At 43.1% G+C, this 20,124-nt stretch overlaps 1 protein-coding gene across 1 annotated transcript in view; it reads left to right on the forward strand.

Moving 5' to 3' along the window:
* The first annotated feature begins 9,194 nt into the window (after positions 1–9,194).
* ELOVL5 (ELOVL fatty acid elongase 5) overlaps positions 9,195–20,124 on the forward strand; it is an 81,409-nt gene continuing 70,479 nt past the window's right edge. The window contains exon 1 of the mRNA XM_059701404.1: positions 9,195–9,350. The gene's annotated coding sequence lies outside the window, so the exon portion shown is untranslated. The remainder of the gene's footprint in view (positions 9,351–20,124) is intronic.

Here is a 20,124-nt window from a genome sequence, read left to right on the forward strand (position 1 = left end):
AACTATCTCGGAAGGGGGGGGGGGGGAGTCCATTTATGAAACATACTAAGGTAAATATTTTCAATATCACACGATTTATGATACAAAAAGTTAATATGATTTTAACATCAACAGGAGCAGCCTTTTATTTTACCCTCTCTCTCAGCAGCCTGGACGAGCATTAACAAAATATACAGTGCAGGGCTGATTCACGAATTCTGAACAACTATGAAAGCTGAGTAACGATTTAAGACTTCTCTCCAGAGGCCCTTCCCTAGCAGCAGACCTGGGCTGGGCTGCCCAGGGAGACATCATTTCTTGCTGCCTCATCTCCAGCCTTGCGGCCCGGGACTGACAAGGTCCTACGCGAGGATCTGGATGCTCTGCGCTCTGCATCCGAGGGGCGTGGGACCACCGCGAGCCAAGGCCACTTCCAATCTCCCCCCAAGGCCGCGGCCACCCGCCGATCCCGGGACTCCGCCATCAGGATCGCACAGCTCTCCTCCCCCTGGCTGAGCGCCTCCCCCATCCCCATCTCTAGTCCCCGGCGGGGTCAGCGCGAGGACGAGCTCCGGTCATTGCCCGGGAATAACCCTGCCCCCGGGGCGAGCTCGGGGCGGGGAAGGGGCGAGCGCGCCCGCGAGGCCCCGCCCCATCGCCAGATGCCGCGTCGCTCGTGCTCGGTGATTGGCGGGTGCGGCCGCGGGATGAATGGGGTGACCGCGGCGCGGGAGGAGGGGAGGACGCGGAGAGTGCGGGCCGGGGGAGAACGCCCGAGGGGCGGGGGAGGCGGCTCTGCCCTGCGGCACAGGCGGCAAATGGTCCCCTGGACCCGCTAGTGCCGGAGGGGGTCGCTGGACAGCCCCGCGCGGGTGTGGAGGCCGAGAAGTGCTGCGGGCGCGGGAGGGGCGTCTGTCCAGACGGAGGGTGGGAGCGGCCGGGAGGCCAAAGCCAGCCTCGCGCATCTCTGAGATCCCTACTGGGTGCTCGGAGTGCAAAGATGGCCCCGTTCATTGGAAGAGCTAGTATTGGAATCCTCGTCTTGACATTCACGTTTGGACACGCAGCTTTTTTTCATCCCTACGCCAAGGACTCTTTTATGACTTAACATTTTATATTCGGTCATTCAAGAAATATCTATTGCGCGTAGACTTTATGCCTGCACACCCAGTGAACAAGGGCAGACTTGTTTGTGCAATCCTGAAGTCTAAATGATTGGGGAAGTAGGAATACCAATAAGTAAAACAATTACAGATTGTGAGAAGTGCTGTAAAATAAGTACAGACTAGTGGCTGAGGAAGAGGAAGTAGAGGAGAAATTGCTTTAAGCGAGCATGATAGGAAAGACTGATGTGAAAAGGTGACTTTTAAGTTGAGGCTCAAAAAGGGAGAGACGAGCAGTTTTCTGTAGAGCTATTGTTGTAATGTACCCCGCGAATCACAGAAGGACGCCTCAAGAAGTCGAATTAAAGAGTCACATTTATTGCAATCTGGGACTATGAGGGGCCATTTTGCTTTCCCAAATCTCATAGTGATAAGATGGTGGCAAAACCAGACTTACATAGGCAAAGATCACAAAGGTATTGATTACATCTCAAGGTTTGGAATGAGGAACTTGGTTTGCAAAAAAGCAGTTTACAGAAGCAGAAGCAGTATGTTATCTAAATTACAGTTTTGGGTCTCCGGAACACTGAGTCAACAGGGACATGTTAACTGGAGCCCTCTGACCTTGGGATAACTGTGCTGTCCTTCCCAGGTAAAGGAAAATGTGCTTTCTAAGACCAGTATGACCACTACAAATGGGATTTTACATTACAATCAATAGGGTATTTAATCGAATGGGATGATTTATATAATTCAGAAAATCAAAATAACTTTTCTATTGTTAAACAAAGCAAATAAGTACAGAAGCCAAACAGCAGGGTTAAAGTTAAACTATAGTTTCTACCTGAGATGATCGCTACCATATTTCACTATATCCTTGGTAAAGGCCCTACTACTCCAATCCCCTTTTCTCATCATTTACATCTGAATTCCCATAGCACTTTCCGGCCTTGAGTTGGGGAAAAGTATAAGCAAATAGTTATAATATTAATATTATAAATGATAAAACAGAGTGCTCTGGTTATGGAGAGACTAGGAAAGAAATGTTCTGTTCTAGGTCATATTTAGAGAAGTAAAAAGTGTAGGGGGAGATGGAAAAAAATGAAAAATTAGATATAGATTAAGACTATGTAGAAGCAAGGCACTTTATGACACAGTATGCATATAACTAAAACATCACATGACCTAGAATGACTAAATCACTACAGCTAATATTTGGAGAGCTTGTTTCATAAATAATAGAATTAGCCAAAGTATACCTGTATTATATCATCTTCTCCAAAATCATATAGAACATACTTCTCAACAACAAAAACTACAATATTACTCTGCCTTGCACATCCTTTTTGGTTAGAAGTTTGGTTTCTACTTCCTAGAAATCTTTAGCCCTTTTTTTTTCTTCTTATTCCTCACCCCAGGCCATGCTTAGGGAGAGGTAGGGAGAGAGAGAGAAAGAAACATCAAGGTGAGAGAGAAACATCTATCACTTGCCTTTTGTACATGCCCCAACTGAGAATCAAACCTAAAACCCAGGCATGTGCCCTGACCAGGAATTGAACCAACAAGCTTTCGTTGATTCATTGAACCATTCTGGCTGGGCTTTAACTCTTTAATATGTTATAGGATGCAAATCAATTATGAAATTTATCTTTTGATAATCAGCAAGATTAAGACACATTGAGAATCTGTCCTGGTTTAATATCTTATATTTAACATAGCTAAGCACTGAAGAAGTTGAGGACTGAGACTTGAATTCAGTCTTAATTCTGCTCTAACTGGCTCTGCAACTTTGGGCATGCCACTTAACTCTTGCCATCTCATTATGTTGCTGAAAGCATAAAATGAGAATGTATTGGGAAAGGCCTTAGAAATTTCTGAGTAATAAAAAGAGAAAAAAATAGTACTAAATTTGATTCATCTTGAAATAAATATGACAGTTTCTATTGCAAGAGAAAGTGCTTAATATTCGAGATAACTGCTACATTTATAGAAGAGTAAGATATCCCACATTCATACCAATTTAAGACAACTATTTCTCCTTCATGATGACTGTACTTATAGTCTTGCAGGAAGTAAAGCACTTTTAAAATGTTAACTATTAAAAAAAAATGTTAACTATTCCTTGGACCACGTTAATTTTTCAGATGTTAACATTTCAGAAAAGTGGCAGAAAAAACATATTATCTTGACTTTAATGGGGTACAGAAAAATAATACCCATAAATACTAATTTTTAAATTACTGTAATTGGTATTTTCTTTCTCTTAGACTGAATTTGTGGCTAAGTGGTTCCTAGTAAAAGCACATCTTACTGATTTGCATTTCAATTTTTCCATTCATGTGTTCATTTTATTAGCCATTGGATAAATATTTATTGAGCTCTTCCAGGTGCCAGGCAAGTACTGGGGCAGGCGGGGGGGGGGGGGGGGGGGGGCGGCGGGAAGCGGGTGCCAGTGTTGCAAAGTCTGTGCCCTCAATGAGCTTAAGTTGGGGAGGTGATAAACAACAGTAAACAAGCCTATAGGATGTCAGGCAATGATACATGCTAAGGAGTAACATAAAGCAGAGTAAAAGGTTTCCAGAATGTGGGAGGCAAGAAAGGAGATATTGCAAATTTAGAGAATGATCAAGGAGAACTCCCTAAGAGGATGACATTTATGGAGGTCAAAATCAACCACGAGTATAAGCCTTGGCGCTTTCTGGATGGATTAATCTATGCATTGGGGAAGATTAAGTGCAAAGACCCTGAAACAAGTGTAGTGCTTGGTGGACTCAAGGACTAAAAAGGAGGCCATTGTGGGTGGAAGGCAGAACAGCTTTAGAAGGTCAGAGAAATGGTAAGGTGCTAAGTCATGAAGGACCTTGTAGGCCACTGTAAGGGTTTTGATTTGTACTCTTACTGAGATGAGAGGTTGATGGATGGCTTTAAGCCAACAAGTGACATGATCTGGCTTTGCTTTTAAGAGGATCATTCAGGCTGCTGGGTTGGAGGCAAAAGCAGAAGTAAAGGTTGAGGAAGAAGGCTATTACAAAATTCTGGACAACTAATAGTGACTCAAACTCATGATTTGGTAAGAACCATGAAAAGTTAATGGATTCTGGATATGTTTTGAAGATTGAGCAGGCTGGATTTGGCTGATGCATGGATGTAGGTCATGAGAGAAAGAGGGGAGCTAAACATAACTCTAAGGTGTTTGGTTTGGGAAACTGGATGAATGGAGTTGTCATTTACAGAGCTGGGAAGACCATGAAAGGAACAGGTGTGGGGGGAAAATCAAGAGTTCGTGTTTTATTATTCTCATCTTGAGATGCCTTTTGGACATCGAAGAAGAGAAGTCATTAATAGGCAGTAAAGTACAAATCTGGAATTCAGGAGAAAGGTCTGAGTTGGAGAAATACATTTGGGAATCAGCAGAATATAGATAGAATCCAAAGCCTATGTCTTTTGTTGGGGGAGAATGAGAACATGATCTTACTAACTTAGGTTTGAGAGGAGTTCTGGGACATGATTATCATGAGAGGGTTGGAATTCTGGAGCAGAAAATGGAAGCACCAAATGATGATGGTAATGGGGAGGGGAAATAAGGTTCACTTATCCTATATAATAAAGAGATAATACACAAGTTGACCGTCACGCCCTCGCACAAGATAGCCGCCCCCATGTGGTCACAAGATGGCCATACCCATGTCATCACAAGATGGCTGCCATAAGATGGCCAGCAGGGGGTGGCAGTTGGTGGTGACCAGGCCGGCAGGGGAGGGAAGTTGGGAGTGATTGGGCAAGCAGGAGAGTAGTTAGGCATCAATCAGGCTGGCAGGGAAGTGGTTAGGGGGTGATCAGGCAGGCAGGCAGGCAGGCAGGCAAGCAGTTGGGAGCCAGCAGTCCCAGATTGTGAGAGGGATAACTGGCAGTTGGACATCCCCCAGGAGGTCCCAGATTGGAGAGGGTGCAGGCTGGGCTGAGGTACACCAACCTCCCCCCCTCAGTGCACGAATTTTGTGCACCGGGCCTCTAGTTCAAAAACATATTAAGCTGTTATTATATACCAGGGACTGTAGTAAGATCTACAGATAAATAACCAGCAAAATATAACATATCCCCCTCCAATGCTTTACAATATAAAGCAGTGGTCTTTAAAGTTGGGGTACAAGCACTCCATTGACTGAACAAGAGGTACAGTCAGGAAACAACTACAGTGCTGAGTGGAAAATGCTATAAGGGAAACCAAGATACACAGATCAACTGAGAGCTATCTATCAAGGGACATGTGAAAATGCATCCTTTGGGGGACAGGAATAAAATATTAGAACTTTATATTTACTTTTATTTTAAAATAAGAAAAATATTTAAAATTTAATGTATGACTTGACAGTTATATAAGTCAGTGATTTTTCAACCTTCTTCATCTCATGGCACACATAAACTAATTACTAAAATTCTGTGGCACAACAAAAAATATATTTTTTGCAGATCTGACAAAAATAGGTATAATTTTGATTGACCAAGAAAAATTAATAGTAATTACCTACCCTTTTTGCTGCACAGTAACTTTTTTTTAGAGTCTTCAACTGTTCCACTTTTATTTATTTATCTTAACCCTCAGCCAGGATGTTTTTCCATTGATTTTTATTTTTTTTAAATTTTATTTATTTATTTATTTATTTATTTATTAAGGTATTCATATTTTTCCTTATTCCCCCATTGCTCCCCTCCCCCACTCATGCCCTCATCCCCCTGGTGTCTGTGTCCATTGGTTATGCTTATATGCATGCATACAAGTCCTTTGGTGGATCTCTCCCCCTTACCCTCACCCTCTCCTACCTTCCCTCTGAGGTTTGAGCATCTGATCAATGCTTCTCTGTCTCTGGATTTGTTTTTGTTCATCAGTTTATATTGTTCATTATAATCTACAAATGAGTAAGATCATGTGATATTTATCTTTCTCTGACTTACTGATTTTGCTTTGCATAATGCTCTCCAGGTCCATCCATGCTGTTGCAAATGGTAGGAGTTCCTTCCTTTTTATAGCAATGTAATATTCCATTGTGTAGATGTACCACAGTTTTCTAATCCACTCATCTGCTGATGGGCACTTAGGCTAATTCCAAATCTTAGCTATTGTAAAATGTGCTGCTATGAACATAGGGGTGCATATATCCTTTCTGGTTGGTGTTTCTAGTTTCTTGGGATATATTTCTAGAAGTGGGATCACTGGATCAAATGGGAGTTCCATTTTTAGTTTTTTGAGGAAACTCCATACTGTTCTCCACAGTGGCTGCACCAGTCTGCATTCCACCAGCAGTGCATGAGGGTTCCTTTTTCTCCACATCCTCTCCAGCACTTGTCGTTTGTTGATTTGTTGATAATAGCCATTCTGACAGGTGTGAGATGGTACCTCACTGTCATTTTGATTTACAGCTCTTGGATGATTAGTGACTTTAAGCATGTTTTCATATGTCTCTTGGCCTTCTGTATGTCCTCTTTCGAAAAGTATCTATTTAGGTCCATTGCCCATTTTTTGATTGGGTTATTTATCTTCCTTTTGTTAAGTTGTATGAGTTCCCTGTAAATATTGGAGATTAAACCCTTATCGGAGATAACATTGGCAAATATGTTCTCCCATGCAGTGGGTTTTCTTGTTGATGGCTTCTTTCACTGTGCAGAAGCTTTTTATTTTGATGTAGTCCCATTTGTGTATTTTCTCTTTAGTTTCCATTGCCCTGGGAGCTAGCTGTATTGGTGAAGATATTGCTTCAGCATATATCTGCTATTTTGCTGCCTGTGGATTCCTCTAAGATTTTAATGGTTTTTTGTCTCCACTGTAACTTTTAAAAAATATCAGGTGCCTATTTTTGTATATAAAGATTTCTGGTTCCAATAATTAACTAGTCAGACACACCCTTATTATGCAATGTGACTAATAAGATGCAACTCTATTATATGACCTATATATTTCTGGTTCAAGACATGACATTCACACCCCGGCTGTTGTTGTGTGGCCTATTATCATTATTTTATTTGACAGTCTAAGGGAAACGAGGTCAGTGCCCCTAACTAAGTAGTCAGGTATTGTATGTTTAAAAAAATTATTGCAACACATTGGCTGAAAATCACTGACATAAATCCATAATTTGAAATATAGATATTTTGGTAGTAGGGGCTTAAACTTTTGGATGGTTGAGCACAATAAAAACAATTGAGTGTGACATAAAATTTGAGATTTTTGGAATGTCAACTTAAATTTGAAATTTTTAAAACCTGGACGGATAGAACTGTTAACGTAAAAAAACCATTGAAACCTGTAAAGAATTTTTGTGAGTTTATTTGAGCCAAACTGTCGACATATGCCGGGAAGCAGAACCTCAATGAATTGAGATAGTGCTCCGGAGAATGGCAGGGTTACATCCGTATTTATACATGAAATTCATTGGTGACAGATTTAAGGAGGTGGGATTAAGTGAAGCAGGGAAACCTCTGTGATAGGATAAAAAGTAAAATGATGGACACATACTTAGGTGGGTGCAGGATCAATCAACATGATAATGAAGGAATTTGTAGTACCTGCCCTGGTGCCCAGAACATTTGGTTATGCCCCAGGGGTTCCAGAAAAAGGGAAGTTACAAGTTACCCAGACACTTCAAAGGAATGTTATCTTAGAGGCAAAAAGGCAAATGGGCTCAGTAAGGATCAAAGTTGATCTTGTCAGGGAAGATACCGGCCTAGGACATAACTGCCCACCATAACTGCTTTTAGTCAAAGTTTAATTTCAGACCATCCTTTGTGGTTATTTTAGGTCTCTGAGTCTGCTAGGCTGCCACGCAGGCCTTCCCTGAGCTTGTCAGGTCAGCGTGTGGCCCCTTTCGTCCACAGAACTTAGAAAGGCAACACAGAGCTGAACCAGCTCTGGCCTTGGGCTGTTGGCAAAAAATTCTTAATCTGTGTATCTTGGCTTCCACTGTAGCATTTACCACTCTGCACAGTAATTGTTTCCTGACAGTGTCATTTTACAGGCAGAGGGGGTCCTTGAGATTTTTTTATTTCTAACACCTAGCATAGTACCTAACAAACTGAAGTCACTCAATGTTTGCGGAGTCAAATGGCAATTGTCTGCTAAAAATCTCATTTGTGTATGTTTAAATGATCTGATTTGTATATAGTCTGTACAACTGCTTCCTACTGCAAAGGCCCAGGGCCTGAAACACAGCTGGCACATGATAAACATTACCTTGTAAATGTAAAAAATATATATATATTTTTTCTACATTAAATTCTTAACTAAGTTGGATCCAACTACATCGAGTAGTAGAAATGTAGCAAGAGGGCACAAGGAGAAAGGCTCTTATTTCTGGGACTTAATATGGCGAAAGTGTGGGATACAAGGATGATAAAAACCTCAAATTATCCAAATATCAATGAAAAACAGCAAGGATCTTCTATTTGTGCCCTGAGCACAAAGCATTTTGTCTTAAGTGCATAACTTTCTATAGCTGAAAAGATGTCACTTAGTCCACCACGGTTCTTCCTTTTACAAATCTTTGGAATAATTTCTGGCGTAGAAACGGCATCAGAATCCCTGAGAAAAACCAGGGTAAATCTATCCACAAGGGAGTGAAGCTATAAACACCAGTTCTGAGTGGTTTTTGTTATTGTCTTATCTTGTTCAACTGCAGACCTTACTTGCGGAGGTCTCCGCAGGCATTTAACCCTTTTAGCTAAAACCAAGGAGAACTAGATCCCTTTCAGAACCTTACCAGGGACGGCTACGAGAGGGGGTTTCTGTCGCCCAAACGCAACCACACGACCATGCCACGCCTGGCATGGAGTGAATCAGAGTTCAGGGCATCGGGAACCTCACAGCCGCTATTGCGCAGGCTCTGCGTCCCACGCAGACTTATTAGGAAGAAAAGGGATAAAATTGCCTAGAGACACGTGAACCAAAGGGGACCGACCGGGGCCTGGGCTCCCCACTGGGGGCGAGTCTGGAATTTACAATCACGAAAGTTCTATTGTCTCGCGATTGGCTCCGGGGCCGCATGACATCATAGCGCTTGATTCAGCCTCCGGGCTCCGATTGGCTGGCCGCGCCATTGTGACGTCACGGTCAGCCCAGTGCTGATTGTAGATACCCGGCGCCTTCCTCTTCCCATCGCGGCTGTGCCGGGCGAGCTGTGTCTCTGTCTCACGTCGTCCTCGGCTCCGGCTGGCCACGGGCGCTCCCGCCGCCTCCTCGCCGCTTCTCCGAGCTGCTGTGGCGCCTGGAGCGGAGAGGTAAGCCGACAGCGCCAGGAAACTTCGCCTGGGGCCGCCTCTCGGCCATGACACTCGCGCGAGCTTGTGGCCGGGACAAGAAGGCTGCGAACCGCCGTTAGGTCCTGAACCTGGTGCGGAGCGACAGCTGCCGGCGCGGCCCGCGCTCCGCCGGGGGGGCTTAGGCGCCCGGGTGGCCCGCGCCCGCCAGCCCGGCCGGCTCCGGGGACCCCAGGCCGGCCCCCCAGGACGGACGGCGGGCGCGGGGAGAGCTGTGCGGGCGCCTCGGGGGGTTCCACCGTGCTTCTGGCTCACCCGCTCCGCGTGTGGAAGCAGCAGGCGGCTAGTTTTGTACACTTAGAGGCGCCGCGGGAGCACACACGGTGCCCAGCCCGGAGGCGGGATGGATGGGCTGGTGCGCTCCGATCCGCCCGCCGGGTCGGGATGAACTCGCGGGAGGGAGGTCCAGGGAGGCGCCTTCTGAAAGAGAGAGCTTTCTTTGGGAAGAACAAAACCTGGGTGAGTTCGGAGAGTCTTCAAGGATCGGGGATCGCTAGTCTGATCGGCACCGAGACCCAGGGCGTGCCCGCCTTCGCCCCGCGCTGAGCGGGCAGTGCCAGTGCAGGGGACTCTCCTGTCTTGCCTCTGCCCCCACCTCCCCGGGGGGTGGGGGGGGGGAGCCTGTTAGCCCCGGACCACTTTGGTGTTTATTAAAACCAGATAATTCGGGGAGGGGTGAGGCCAGTGCGAATGCGAGCGGGCGGGGACTCGAGAGGGACCCAGCGGCCCTTTGAGGAGTTGGGGCGCTGGAGAGGCGGGAGCGGGCGGCGGAGAGGGTGGCGCGCGGCCCGGGAGTGGCTCTGGGCTGGGGGAAGCCCTTGCGTAACGACTATTGCGAACTGTAAGGAAAAGTGCTCTTTTACAGTTTCCTTGTGAGTAAGACTCACCCTCTTGCTCCCCGGGACTCCCCGAGTCCACCCACCCGCCTTGGGGTGGAGGGAGTCATGCCTGGAGCAAGAGTTGTTCTTTCAGATTGTATCCTACATCCGTTCTGTGCTATTTATTGCACTTTAAGGGTGGTGGTTTCCCCTCCTCACGGTCGTTGTTCAGCTTATCTTCCAGCTTCTTGATTGCAAATTTAAAGAATGCAGTTGGCCAACTTTGGCTTGGGGGTGCGTATGGATGAATACAGTGCACGACGTGTGATCTGGGCTGGGGAGCCGGCGGGAGAATGGTGTGGAGCAAGCAGCCTTAATTCTTTAATAGCGGGATCCGTGGCAGGAAGTGCTGTATACGGTTGTACGGAAGAGCTGGTGTTGCTTGTTAGGCGTTGTAACTGTTCCCCTAATCGCTTGGTAGATAACCTGTTTGTTTGCACTTGTTTTTCTTGAACGTCCCAGCCAACAGCATTTGGTGCAGAATCTACAGATACGCACGCGGTCGGCTCAGCACGCCATGAGGATCACTTTTACTTTCCATCTGTGGTAGCGGGGGAGGTGGATCACTCTGTTGGTCAGCTTACCGCTGCCTCGGATTCTCCAGGAAAGCTCCACACTTGAAAGAGAAACCTCACTCGTGTCCCTTTGAGATTCCTACCCCAGGTCATAGCTTGTCGTTGCCAGGAATTTTTCTGTAGTGTTTTCTCTTGCGTTTCCTTTTCTTTTCCATTTCTAACGGAAGGCAAGAGGGAGAATGTTGTTGTTGATGGTTACAGATGACCAATTTTACAGGATATAGAGTAGAACTTTGCGGAGAAGTTTGATTGTCAGGTTTTTAAGAAAAATACCTCATAACTTCAGACTGTCCTCATCCCCAATTCAGTTTCCTTGTCTGTCTCTAATTGGGGTGTCATGTTACAGAATTGTTGATCTCAAGAGCTGATACAAGTGAAAGAGCCTAACATGGGTCTGCCAAGTGTTTCCTTCTCCGTTTTTTTTTTCTTCTTCTTGGGGAAGGGGAAGTGAGGTTTAGGGGATGTGGCCAACAATGACACCCGAGAATCCCAAATAACTGGGAGAATATTCAAAACTAGGTTTTCACGAACACAAATTTCAGTATCCCTATGAAGTCACTTTTGAAAATGAGGTAAGTTATCTCATTCCCTGGGATGAGTAGAGTTTTTGTTTTTTATTAGAGACCTTGATTTTTGGATGTTTGACATTTGCAAGGACTTTCCAGGGATCGTTTTTTTCATCACCACCTGATTCGCTCTCAGCATAATTACTGGTTGCCCTCTTGCTGCTGTAGGTGAGCATATCAGTCCTTGGGTGTCTTATTTCCCACTTGAATGATACAAATCAAGGTAAACCTGGTAACCTTCCTTTAGGGTAACTCTGATGCCTAAGTAGATGGTAAAGAGTGCGAGCAATGGTTTTACTTCTTTCTTACTCCACCACATTCTTCCTCTCCCCTGAGAAATTTTGTAATTATTTTGAATTTGGGTTCCTCCTCTGTTGCCTACCAACTCTTCTGTTCCTGATGGGAGCATCTTTCCATTACTTACCCATAACTAAGTCTTTACATACATTCAGTTTTAGATAATTTTGATGTGAGTACCGTCCTTTAAATAGTTGTTTTCCATACATAATTCTTATGCCATCCTGTTAAAAGTGTTATCCTTACCTTAAAGAATGAGAACTAAGGCCTAGAAGTGCCAAGTGATTTTTCCAAATTCATCTCTCTCTCTCTCTCTCTCTCTCTCTCTCTCTCTCTCTCTCTCTCATTATACCTACCTGCTCCTTTGTCTATCCTTGTACTCCTAGAATTTGTTCAGTGAACTATGTGCCATTTATGTAACTCTGTTACTCTGTAACTTACAAATCTAACCCCATATTTAAAGGACCATCTTCAAGCCATCCAAGATTAACAATTTGTCATCATTCAGATCTGCCTAAAATCTATTCCCTTCCTTTTAGCCCATATTTTATTCATTCTTTTTATTCATTAACTTGTCAGTTACTGAATATGGTGTGTGTGTGTGTGTGTGTGTGTGTGAGAGAGAGAGAGAGAGAGAGAGAGAGAGAGAGAGAGAGAGAGAGAGATTGATTCCGGGAGAGGTATACAAAGTTGAAAGACTTCAAAGGGCTTTCTGAATTAGTTTACACTTTAATCCTTTTATACCCATACCTAATCTGCACCTTGGGCTGAAAGGAGGTCGTAGCAGATTACGGGAGGACTTGTCTGATTATACCTGATAAAGCTCTATGACAGAGCTATCCACATTAGAAACATCAGTGCCTTGTACTCTAGAATTGGTTAGGGTGCTTTTTGTGCAGGAGACAGACAACCCAACTCAGATGGGCTTAAATGAGCACCTGACCCAAAAAGTCCTAAGGCAGAACTTGTTCTTGTTACTCTGAAGTGTTCTCCAGTGTTGTTATATTCATAGTCTGATTTTGCAAGATGACTTCCAACAACAGTTTAGACCATCCTGTTACCATGTTCTCATGTGGGAACTACCTTCCACTTTCAAAGAAGGTCCTTGGCCTATAGGTGATTGACTTACGCCATGTTTACCTGAAGAAGTTAATAACTAGAGCAAGATAAATATGATAACCTGGGCTCCATCCCAGAACTGAGGAAGTGGATTTAAGGATCACCTCGCCCTAGGCGTTTTGGCTCAGTGGATAGTGTTGGCCTGCAGACTAAAGAGTCCCAGGTTCGATTCTGGCCAAGGGCACATGCCTGGGTTGCGGGCTTGATCCCCTCCAGTGGGGAGCATGCAGGAGGCAGCCAATCAATGATTCTCTCTCATCATTGATGTTTTTCTCTCCCTTCCTCTTTGAAATCAATAATAAAAAAAACATATCACCTCATCTACCTGGCTGCTATTACATCTTAAGGAAGGGCCTGTGTGGACATGGGAGAAGTGAGCCACAGCGGTGGCAGTAAAGGCCTCAAAGAATGTTAGTAGTAAAGAAACAATTGGATTAAACTAAATAGAATTGAACCAACATTTGAATTTAGGCTTACATTTCATAGAGGAATCTTACGTCTAGAGGTAGAAAACAGGCATTCTTTGAGAGAGGGAGTTTGGAGAGTAAACAAGTGTAGAATTATTGAGCAAAAGGCAGGTAGTCCAGTTGGCAGAAACTGATAGAGAGGGCAGAAATGGAAGAAAAAATTAGAAAGGCAAGTTGTTGGTGATAATAATAATGGTTAACTTTTATTGAGCTATTATTATGTGTCAAACCCAGCACTGAGCACTGTTTACATGGATTTGTCTCAATGACTAATGATTGTTACTATGAGCATTTCCACTTTACAGGTGAGGAAATGGAGGCTCAGAGACACTTGCCCAAGGTCACAAAGCATTCCAGCCAGGTTGTCATATCTCCTAGTCCGCTGGGAGGCTCTGATGAAGCCCCACTTTGAGCCATGGCCATGAACACAGACTGGAGAGAGCTAATTGAACTAGCTTGTTGCTTGGATAAGGTCTATGTGACTTGGAGACCAGTTGGATTTCAGGGCCAACAAGAGGAAGGGCACTCTTAAGATTGGGTGGTAGAAGACACATGGTATCATAAAGGGAGGATGAGGAAGCTTTGTAATCAGGTGGAAATATCCTAACAGTCCAGATACATGTCCACACAAATCATTTCTTCCTCTTGAGTCTCAATTCCTCCTCTTTGCAGCCTCTGTTGGCTACCTTCTTTGTTGTTGCCCTTCTGCAAGTACATGTTTCCACCACATTTCACTCATTTTCAGACAGTTTTTCATGTTTTAGCATATCTGGGTAGAGATGCACTTATAATCAGTGCATCTTCAAATCACTACAAGCGTTTTCCACATTTTAATATTACTGTAACTAGGATGCTTCCCACTTTCTAATGAAGTATCACTAGTGAGAAAAGGCAGATCCCAGTATTGCTAAAGCTCACTCAGCCAGTTGCTGGTGGATCCACGAGTAAGAACCAAGTCTTCTGGGCTCCTTCCATCAGCTAGGTTACCTCAACTCACATAATAGGTGTTAAAATAAACGTTGCCTCATGCTACAGGATTGTAATAAAGCACATGCACATTTCTTTTTTGATTGCAACTCAGGTAATGTGAGAATTTTGGAAGGCCTGGTTGTTTAAGGTAGGATGCCTCTCCCTTGTACAGAACCTAGCTGCCATGGTTTCTTGTTCCAACTTGCCACCAACCATAAGAAAATCAACTCTGGGCATTGGCCTCTTTTTCTTTAAAAATACAAGATTTAAACCAACGTGACTTCCAAGGCCCTTTCAGAAGTAAATTTTTTCTTTTCCCTTTTGCCAAGAGCAAATCCTTTGTTTCAGTTTGACCAAGGATAGGGACTGAACGTTGAGATCACTCAGGTCTTAGAAAGGTAGATGTCAGAATCACTACAGTTTCTCTTTAAGTGGTTGGTTAAACATAACCTCGGGAGATGTTTTGGTCTAGCAAAGTGACTTGTTTAGGAAGATAATCTGGCCTCATTTTGAGTTACTGTAATAGGAACTCCCATCCATCCGTCCATGCCCCCAACCCCAATTTCAATCCATACATTTTATTATTACTAAACTATTTGGTTCCTATTGGCCTCCCACTGGCATGTTTTGTCCATGGGAAAATTTTTATTTGACTTGTAGGCATTCACTTTTAGACTTGTGTGCCTGCGTTTAAAATATTCCTGCATGGTGAGTGTTCAAAAAACACAATTCCCACCCTTCCTCGTCCTCCTCCCCCACCATTATTGTTTGAAGTACAGCTGTGTGTAATGTGTTTAGTCTTGCTAACTGGGATTTAGGGAATAGTTGTTTTCTTTTTGGATTTTTAGTGCTGGTACTGTCACCTTTTACCGTTAGGGGAATAAACATTTCTTGAAACATAACTGCAATTTCTAACGATAATTCTTATACTGGGTCAGCACCCTACTGTTAGCACATGCCAGTTAGAGGTTCCATCTCTATGAAGTTCTACCTTTGCCCTTTCCTTTCCCCGTTGTCAACTACTTCCCCCTGTCAGAAAGAATCTTTCATAAGCCCATACTAAACAAACCTCATAAAGTCATGTTGGAGAACTGGCCTTTATTTTATGAGTTATTCTGACCCCCAGATTACCTATTCCCCTTTTTTCTTGGCCCAGCAAACAGTACTATGAAGTAATTGTTAAGAATTTTTCTTTCCCCAAAGAATAGTTCTCATGATACCAAATTCAATAATTATTAATTTGTTTCCCTGGGGGGTTGGCAGTGTGGTGTTTGTCCCTAGGGGTAGTGTTCAGGGTACCTCTGCTTCAGTCTTTGGCAGAAGAAAGAAATTACTTTAATATTTAAATTACTTAAATACTTAAATTTGACATCTCCGTCTGCCCAATTTGTGAGCTGATACATGCCTCTGTAAAAATTTGAGTTTACTTTTTATGAAAATTCTGAATATTTATCTCTTCTGCGGATCTGAGGTTCATTGATAAGAGCATCTACTGTGCTTTTTATTTATTTATTTATTTATTTATTTATTTATTTATTTATTTATTTATTTGAGCAAAGCTGTAGGAAGCAGGTTGAAGAAAGTACCTTTCGGGTTAGTAGCTACACATCTGGATAGGGTTCCTAATCTGCCACCTCTGGCTCTGTTGGCTCTGGCAAGGAGTTATTCCACCTGTTTGAGACTTCTCTGTAGAACTTGGAAGTGATTTTACCTGTGCCTACTATGGAGGGTATTCAAACCATCAGTATTACACATGAAAGTTATCTAGGGAACTGACTTAATTTGATGATCATGGTAAAGAGATCCCTCTATTATTGTATAAGATATTCACTGAAGCATTGTCCATAACAGCAAAAGATCAAAAGAGTAGAGTAAATGTCCTCCAGAAGAGTAAATTACACTATAGCTGGGCAATGGAATACTTTGCAATTTATGAGAAGAATGAGGCTGATCTGTGGGTACTGAATAATACAGCTGCTCAATACCACATACTGGGCACTTTTCTAAGGCCCTCTATGTATATTTATTTTGGCCTCACAAACCCCCTGAGGTAGGTACCCCAGTTTTGCAGATGAGGAAACTATAAGGCACAGAAAGTTAAGTGACTTGTTTAAGGTCCACAGCCAGCAGGTAGCAGTGTCAGGATTCAAACTCAGGCAGGCTGCCTGCAGTCTGCTCGTTACCACCTTGGTATGCTGCACGCGGTTGGACCTAAATAGTAATCTTTGCATTTGCAGCTCTTGATACACAACTGGAGGAAACAAAGCTGAGCTTCTTACTTATCATTACATTCTGGATGTTGACAATATATTCAATATAGAACTTTTGACAGTAACTAACCATCAGGGAAAAGAAAGCTAATAGGGGAATAACCTTTATGATCAGTCCTTGAAAAGGTGACCTTTTTGGTTTTTTCCTGACTCCATTTTTAGAGATTTTGCCCTTTTGATATAATCAGAAGTGCAAACGCAGAAGAGCTCTATAATTATTGGTGTAAGAAATCAGTGTTCAAAGCCCAGTTGCCACTTGGCTGGACTAGCATGACTGGCCAAGGACATCTGGCATGGGTTTCTTTACCTGGCCTCGCCTGGGTTTGATTTACAGAGTGGTAAGATCTCAAAGGTGTGGCCTGGGAGGGACGGGCACCCAAATCCGCTAGGGAGCCTCTGTCTCCAGACCGTCTGATCTCCCTTGGGTGGAGGTGTAAGTCATGTATATTTTGAAAACATCTACTAGGTCATCTGACACAGGTCCCACTAAGGGCCACTTGTTCAGACTGAAGATAGACATGTTTTCCACCACCTCCAGTTCTCTTGGGTTATTAGACTCTGTTAAGCACGTCTTTATTATATTTCTGGGTGTGGTCACTAGGTCTGACAGCATTATGTTGGCTGTGAATACCATAATTCCTGAAATAAGAGAATCACAAAATGCACAGAATGGCTTATATATTAACATGGGATATGACAGGTGATAAAACAACTTCTATAGACACACTCTAGGGAATAGATGAGTAAATGATTATTAGATTGTGCTTGCTTTTAAAAATGCCACAGTGTAGCCTTGCTGGCTTGGCTCAGTGGTTGAGAGTTGATCTATGAACCTGGAGGTTGTGGTTCGATTCCCCGTCAGGCACATGCCCAGGTTGCCAGCTAGATCCCCAGTGTGGGGCGTGCAGGAAGCAGCCGATCAGTGATTCTCTCTCATCATTGATGTTTCTATCTCTCTCTCCCTCTCCCTTACTTTCTGAAATAAATAAAAAAATATTTTTAAAAAATGCCACGGTGTAGCAGGCTTTTTTTTTTTTTTTTGAATACATTTAACTCTGCCTCTCCCTCTCCTCACTCACCCCCACACTCAAACAACATTTATAAAATGTAGGTATTTAGATTCAGTTTTAAAAAATAAATGTGTTTTTATGTCACATACCTTATTTATATTCCACAGGTTTGAATTTATGTTTCTCCACCCTCTTTTAATTTCTACCAAGGCAACAACACTGCCTTTGTATATTTTGTATGAGTGAGCCTGGAGAACATGATAATTTATTTTGAATATTCAGGTAATCACATCAGCTAAGAGATGGCAATCAGATAAGAATTACTAACTGCATATAGCAGAAGAAGTTGCTTAAATGCCTCTGAAATGTTTCTCTCCCAGCTATTTGTAATTCCAGTCTAATTTAATGCCAGGAATATGATTGAAGTGGAGCTCAGCCTCTTTCAGGTCTTGAAGGGACCCGGTAGAGGCATGCTTGGGATCTTGAAGCCTGTGGCCACTGCTTTCACATTGACTGTCTTCTCTACAAGTTTGCTTCAACCAAGAAGGTGGCTGCCCTGTGAAACAGGTCAGGGTTTCTCCAAAGAACAGGGCCCCTGCAAGATAGTATCTCAGGACTTCCCTGTCCCCAAGAGGATGCTATAAATACTGTGCTTCATTTTCAGAGCAGCTCTTTTTTGTTTACTTGGCAAGGAAATGTGGGTTTGGAATAGGCTCAGTGACCCCAAAGGAAGATGAGTGCATTGCACAGTGAGGAACGTGCTTTTCACTGAGCCCTGGCACAGAGCTGCATGCTTGAGTTTCTCATCTTTTTAAGAAATAGGACTGGAATATTTTATTTTTTTCTCTTTTAATTTATTTTCTATCTTTTTAAATTAATTTTAATTTTTTTTCTCTTTTTCGGGGGGGTGGGGGGTTGGGGGGAGGTGGATTGGACTGGTATATTTTAAAGGGCTTTCCAGAATTTAAGATTTAGTTGAATAGTATTCAAGGTACTGTTGGATGACCAATTTCTTTCCTTTTTTAAAAAGTTTAAATTCTTTATTGTTTAAAGCATTACATAGGTCTTCTTTTTCCCCCATTGACCACTACCCGGCCGCCCCCCCCCCCCCCCCCCCCGCAGCACATACTCTCACCCTCCAACCCCACCTGTCTGTGTCCATTGGTTATGTTCATATGCATGCATACAAGTCCGTTGGTTGATCTCTTACCCCCTCAACCCCCACCTTCCCTCATAGGTTGGACAGTCTGTTCAATGCTTCTAAGACTCTGGTTCTATTTTTGTTCATCAGTTTATGTTGTTCATTATATTCCACAAATGAGTGAGATCATGTGATATTTATCTTTCTCTGACTGGCTTATTTCACTTAGCATAATGCTCTCCAGTTCCATCCATGCTGTTGCAAATGGTAATAATTCTTTTTTTTTTTTTTTTACAGCAGCATAGTATTCCATTGTGTAGATGTACCACAGTTTTCTAATCCACTCATCAGCTGATGGGCACTTAGGCTGTTTCCAAATCTTAGCTATTGTAATTGTGCTGCTATGAACATAGGAGTGCATATATCCTTTCTGATTGGTGTTTCTGTTTTTTTGGGATATATTCCTAGAAGTGGGATTACTGGGTCAAATGGAAGTTCTATTTTTAATTTTTTAAAATATATTTTTATTGATTTCAGAGAGGAAGGGGGAGAGAGAGAGAGAGAGAGAGAGAGAGAGAGAGAGAGAAAACATCGATGATGAGAGAGAATCATTGATTGGCTACCTCCTGCATGCCCCCTACTGGAGATTGAGCCCGCAACCCGATTATGTGCCCTGGACTGGAATCGAACCTGGGACCCTTCAGTCTGCAGGCTGACACACTATCTACTGAGTCAAACCAGCTAGGGCTATTTTTAATTTTTTGAGGAAACACCATACTGTTTTCCACAGTGGCTGCACCAGTCTGCATTCCCACCAGCAGAGCAAGAGGGTTCCTTTTTCTCTGCATTTTCTCCACCACTTGTCATCTGTTGATTTGTTGATGATAGCCATTCTGACAGGTGTGAGATGGCACCTCGTTGTTTTGATTTGCATCTCTTGGATGATTAGTGACTTTAAGCATGTTTTCATATGTCTCATGGCCTTCTGTATGTCTTCTTTTGAAAAGTGTCTACTTAGGTCCTTTGCCCATTTTTTGATTAGATTGTTTATCTTCTTTTTGTTAAGTTGTATGAGTTCCCTATAAATGTTGGAGATTAAACCCTTATCGGAGATGATATTGGCAAATTTGTTCTCCTATGCAGTGGGTTTTCTTGTTTTGATGATGGTTTCTTTCACTGTGCAGAAGCTTTTATATTTTGGTGTAGTCCCGTTTGTTTATTTTCTCCTTAGTTTCTATTGCCCTAGGACAGTGGTCGGCAAACTCATTAGTCAACAGAGCCAAATATCAACAGTACAACGATTGAAATTTCTTTTGAGAGCCAAATTTTTTAAACTTAAACTATATAGGTAGGTACATTGTTATTAACTTAATTAGGGTACTCCTAAGGTTTAGGAAGAGCCACACTCAAGGGGCCAAAGAGCCGCATGTGGCTTGCGAGCCG

Source organism: Myotis daubentonii, chromosome 6 (genome assembly GCF_963259705.1).
Source record: "Myotis daubentonii chromosome 6, mMyoDau2.1, whole genome shotgun sequence".
NCBI lineage: Eukaryota > Metazoa > Chordata > Mammalia > Chiroptera > Vespertilionidae > Myotis > Myotis daubentonii.